Source organism: Tiliqua scincoides, chromosome 4 (genome assembly GCF_035046505.1).
Source record: "Tiliqua scincoides isolate rTilSci1 chromosome 4, rTilSci1.hap2, whole genome shotgun sequence".
NCBI classification, from domain to species: domain Eukaryota; kingdom Metazoa; phylum Chordata; class Lepidosauria; order Squamata; family Scincidae; genus Tiliqua; species Tiliqua scincoides.
In genome coordinates, this window is record NC_089824.1 from 201,840,517 (window position 1) to 201,846,095 (window position 5,579).

A 5,579-nucleotide genomic window follows, 5' to 3' on the forward strand; every position below is an offset into this window, starting at 1 on the left:
CCACTAAGTGGGTCGTGAGCCAATTTCAGGTGAGCCCCTATTCAATATTTTATTTTTAGTATATTAGACTTGATGCCAAAATGGTATGTTACTGTATTTGAGGAGATCTGTACTTTTAACAATGTATATGCTTTTAACAGTGATAGTTAGTGGGGCTAACTCCTGGGAAAGTGTGGATGGGATTGCAGCCTGGTTTGGTTGGCAACCTTCAGTCTCGAAAGACTATGGTATAAGCCTACAGCACCCAGTATTCCCAGGCGGTCTCCCAACCAAGTACTAACCAGGCCTGACCCTGCTTAGCTTCCAAGATCAGACGAGATTGGGCATGTGCAGGGTAACAGTTGCTGCCAGCTTTGTTAAAAAAAATTTCCTGCTTGATGATGTCACTTCTGACCATGATATCACTTCCAGTTTAATGACATCACTTCCCATGGGTTCCCACAGATTACCATTCTAGAAAGTAGGTCCTGGGCTAAAACGTTTGAGAATCACTGAGGTCCTCGTGTATTTTGTACTCAGGAATGTACAAAACAGGAAGGGTGTAAATATGTAAAAATTAGCATGCTTCTTAAAATAAAGAAGATTGGGCCTCTCGTTCTTTCTTGCTCACCACTCAGATGTGTATTTATGGGGCAGAGCAATGCAGTGACATCACTCCCTGCGTCACCACGCTGCCCCCTCTGCCGCCTTGCCACACGCCCAGCATCCGGAATGTATCCATTTCAGACCCAGACAGACACAGAAGAGAGTGAGAGAGCCCAACCTTCTTCCACTTTCAATGGCTTTTTTTCCTCCATTGTCTTTGTTGCCACCACCACTCCGTCTATAAGTCGCGCCTGGTCCCCTCCTCAACTGGTGCCTGGAGCACCTGCCCCTCTTGTGCTATCCAAGATATGCCTCTGAAAATGCTAATTGTTATGCATGCAAGGGCGCAATCCAAACCTGCGCGGGAGCAGGCAAGCAATGCAGGTTTGTTGGCTGCAGCGGCTCAGCCAGGGGCAAGGGAAAGCTCTTCCCCTTACCCCTGGGTAAGGGCTGCGTGCCCCAATGGGTCTCCTTGGACCTGCACTACCTCTGGAGGTGGCGCAAGTCCAAGGAGAGCAGAGTGGCTTGAAGCCACTCCGTTCTCCCCGGGGACGGGGGTTGGGATCCGGCATAACTGCCGGTCCCAGCCATGCCCCCAGGTCCCCTCGCACGCCCCCAGGGTCAGCCGTAGCCTACCCTCCCCCCGCCCCCCACGCCTACCTTTGCTGCTTGTGTCGGTGCAGATGTGCTGGCACAAGCGGTGGGGAGGAAGCCGCCATGGAGGCTTCTGCCAGCCTCCGTGCATCGGTGCATCGGTGCATCTGGATGCGCCAATGCAGCTTCCTCCCACGGAGGCGCAAACGTGCTTTATGGCACGTTTGTGACCCTCCAGGGGCTCCTATGCCGGCATAACTGCCGGTTAGGATTGTACCCCAAGTTATGCAGGATTGAAATCCTTCAAAACCGATTGGCCCAGTCTTATGGCTGACCAATTGGGTGGTGGATGGAAATCTTACAGTCCGATTGGCCCTCTAGTTTAGAATTTTAACAGCACCAATCCTGGGAAATCTGGGCAGAGCTAAGGGGTATAAAGCCAGGGGTGTTTGCCTTGTATTTTCATTGCCAGGTTCTGTTCTGAAGATGAAATAAATGTGCTGTTATCTCTATGCCTTCCTTTATTCACATGGACCCACTATTTAACACTAACACTTTCAGTGCTGATGACCAGTATGTTTGAAGTTCTCTGTGACACTGTCATATTGTTAAAACCATTGTTGTACCTAACCCAGAACTGCCCTTCCCTGGCCGGCAGTGGCACACCACAAGTCCCAGGTGTTTTTTGTTTTGTTTTGATTTTTTAACCCTGCTTTGCTGCTTCAGGTCCTTGTAATGAGAGGTGCAATGAATTTTTGAATTGGGTCAGAGCAGAACTATGGTTTAAACTTAAATATACTGGTCATTAATAACTGGGAAAACAAGCAGACAAAACTGCATTTGTTTAACTGTATGAACTACATTCCTTGCCAAAGAGCATGTCTTGGAATGAGCATGTATTAGGAATAAATGATATTGCCTTTTCTTACACAGATGTTTGAGTGTTTTTCGTCTTGTTTTTTACACTAGTATGATCCTCCTTGTTTCTACACTGATGTTCTAAGTACCACTATCACTTAGGACAGGGGTCTCCAAACTTTTTGGCCAGAGGGCTGTATCAAATATCTGGTGTGGTGTTGGGGGCCAAAAAAAAAATTTAAGTATAAAATTTAAATAAATAAATTAGAGATAGAACCTAGATGAGCTTATAAATGAATGAATAGGCTCATTCATGCAACCTTTCTGGCTCTCAGAACACCCTCCAGACACAATCAGAGCACAGTTCTGGTTGTGTTCAGTTGAGTGGGCCAGAGGCTTTCAGGGGCAAGAGGTTGGCCGCAGGCCGGATAGAGGCTTGCCGGGGGCCGCATCTGGCCCCTGGGCCGGGGTTTGGAGACCCCTGACTTAGGAGAATCGCTATATTTCATACTCGCAAAACAGAGTGGCTCAGGTTAAATCTGAATTTAAAGCTTGTGAAATTATCTTTACACATCAAGTTCTGTACTAATCTTGTGGGCCTTTACAAAAAAAAGAAAAGAAGAAACCACACCAAGATCAACCAGAGAAATCTTCCAAATGGGGTCAAGCACAATAACGGGCACTTCCATCAAGGAGGGTGACTCCATAGCACAGCATAAAAAGCAGGTGATTCCGAATTCTGGAGCTGTGACTTCCTTCAAAGTTTACACTGGCAAAAGGCACTGCAGCATCCTGACCCCTTTGCTCAACCCAGGAGTCCAAACAACATTGTTCATCCTCTGCAACATCCCTACTTCTACTCCCAGTCTAAAGATGCCTTTCTTTCCCTGGCTTGGTCTCTGTCTGCATTTTTTTAAATTGTCAACATTATTTCTTTGCTCTCGTTTTGCAGAAGTTGATTGGTTTGAGAAAGTGAAGCTGAATATTGGCCAAGTGAAGCATGGCCTTGGTTTAATACGTACATTGGAATTTTCTGCCTGTTCTGAAATGCACTATTGAGGTCCCAATCCTATCCCGTCGGCAGCGCCAATGCAGCTGCACAAAAAAGTCAATCTGAAGGCAAATGGGAGGTAAGTATAAGACATTTCTACTTACCCCCACCTACGTCCTGGGACCACCTATGGGTCTCCTCTGTTGGTGGCATATATCCAAGAAGAGAAAAGTGGCAGGGAGGTTTGAAATGGTGGGGACAGGGTCCCCTTCAGATTTTTGGTCCACAGCATGCCCTCACTATTACATCGCTCCTTGGGCCTGGTAGTTTAACCCACAGTGATTCTATGGTGGAGGCAGTCCCTCCTTCAATCTTTACTCTGTTAGATTCTACACTATCTTTGACACAGATGGCCACCCCACCTCCAACATGCTCCTCCCTGTCCCTCCTATAGAGTTGTGGCCTGGGATTGCAGTATTCCACTGGTTCTCTTCATTCCACCAGGTTTCCATCATGCCCACTATATCAATGTTTTCCCTAGCCACCAAACATTCCAGTTCTCCCATCTTTGCTCAGAGACTTTGGGCATTTGCATAAAAGCACCTGTATATGAGAAGGGCTGCTTATTTGTGCCTTTATCCCCACACAGCCTCTCGTTTTGCTGGACCGGCTGTCACGTCCCATTGTGCTTCCACTCTTAATTCCTACTCTGTCATTTTCTTGTTGTTCTCTAACTTCTCCACTCTCATCCCATAGGGATGATGAGTCCCAAACCGGACGCCACTCGGCTCCTGTTGGTTTTCCCTCAGAGTTCAATTTAAAAGCTGATCTGCCACCTTTTGAAACGTTACGTACCAGCAGTCTGGTTCTGTTTTGGTTCAAGTGAAGCCTGTCCCTCTTGTTCAGACTCAGCTTGTCCCAGAACGTTCCTCAGCACCTAACTAATCTAAACCCCTCCTCCCAACTCTATCATCTCATTCACACATTGCAGCCTCTGAGCTTCACCTGCCTAGCTGGCCCTGTGCGTGGAACTGGTAGCATTTCTGAGAACGCTACCTTTGGGATCCTGGCTTTAAGCTTCTTACCCAATAGTCTAAATTTGGCCTCCAGGACCTCTCAGCTACATTTCCTCATGTTGTTGGTGCTGACATGCACCACAAATGCTACCTCCTCCCCAGCACTTTTCCAAAAGCTACCCCAAGTGCCAAACTAAGCTTGAGGATATACTTGCTGTGGGTAAAGATTATTGGTACATGTAAGATACTCATACATTACATGTGGGCTCCAGGATGCTTGCAAAATTTCAGCCATGTAACTAATGTTTAAAACTTTTTTTTTAAAAACAGTTTACTGACTGATCAGTGAGTGCATATATGGCAAGATTTGAGAGGAAGCCAGCCAAGCCCCTGCCGAATCTCTCAATTAGAAGTTCCAGGCTTCTTTGAATCATAAATCCAGTGAGCCAATTTGTGGTGTGTGTCATTTATGTGTCTGCAAACACTCTTAGCAAGATTTAGTTATTGATTCGGACAGTATAAAAAGGCTGTTCTGCCACTTGTTCAGGTTTGCGCAGGTTTTATGACTCTTGTTCTGAGGAGTGTCGATGTGTTTGGTTTTGCCTTATTCCTTCAGGTCTCCTGTTGACATTGGCTGTGTTAAGTGGTGTGTGTCAACGCCACTCCAGGAAGCAGAAAGTCTGGCTGCCTTATACCCTGCCTCTGCTTCTCCATCCTCCTAAGTCATAGGAGGTTACAACCTCTGACACACCCATTCCCCAGCCTCAGACTTCCGTACAAAAGGTGGATGGAAAGTACCTTTGTCCTCAAAGTGTGGAAGGATGACTGATCTCCTTGTATGCATTAATGGAGGCCAATCAATGAAAACACAAAGGGATCATTGCTCAGTGGTAGGGCACACCACACCACACGCAGAAGATTACTGTTTCAGTCCCTAGCAACTCCAGGTTTGGTTGGGAAAGACCTCTTTCTGAGGCCCAGGAGAACTGCTGCTAGCACTGAACCAGAGGAACCAATCTGATTAGTAGGCAGCTTCAAAAGTTGAAAGGCAAGTTAAAGGGGGAGGGAGAAGGCAAAATTCCAGGACTGATGCAAAGCTGGGGGCAGTGAGGCTAAGGTGAGAAAGAAGCATGACAAGATGGTTTATCTGAAAGTTTGGGTGGGGATAGGTGGGTGCTTCATTTGTGAAAAAGTTTGTAACCTTTGACTAGTATACCACTTTTTGGTTATTTTTAGGGGAGGGAGGCTGTGAACAAGAACGAAAGTGAGGGCATTCACTCTGAATACTCTCATGTAGCCAGATCTATTGTGATGCTCAGAATAGGACTGAACCCTTTTAAAAAATTACACCAATCAGAGGAAAAATGATTTTTAAAAATTTACAGATGTGTCTGCTTTGTGTTGAAAATACCCAGCTGATGGCCATCACCAACATTACATAGCCCTGAAAAAGTGCAATCCTATGCATGTCTACTTGGAAGTAAGTCCCATAGTTTTCAATGGGACTTACTCCCAGGGGAATGTGTATAGGACTA

General features: G+C 46.3%; 1 pseudogene; it reads right to left on the reverse strand.

The window, feature by feature from the left end:
- Positions 1-232: 232 nt before the first annotated feature.
- Positions 233-352, reverse strand: LOC136650472 (5S ribosomal RNA; annotated as a pseudogene).
- Positions 353-5,579: the final 5,227 nt, after the last annotated feature.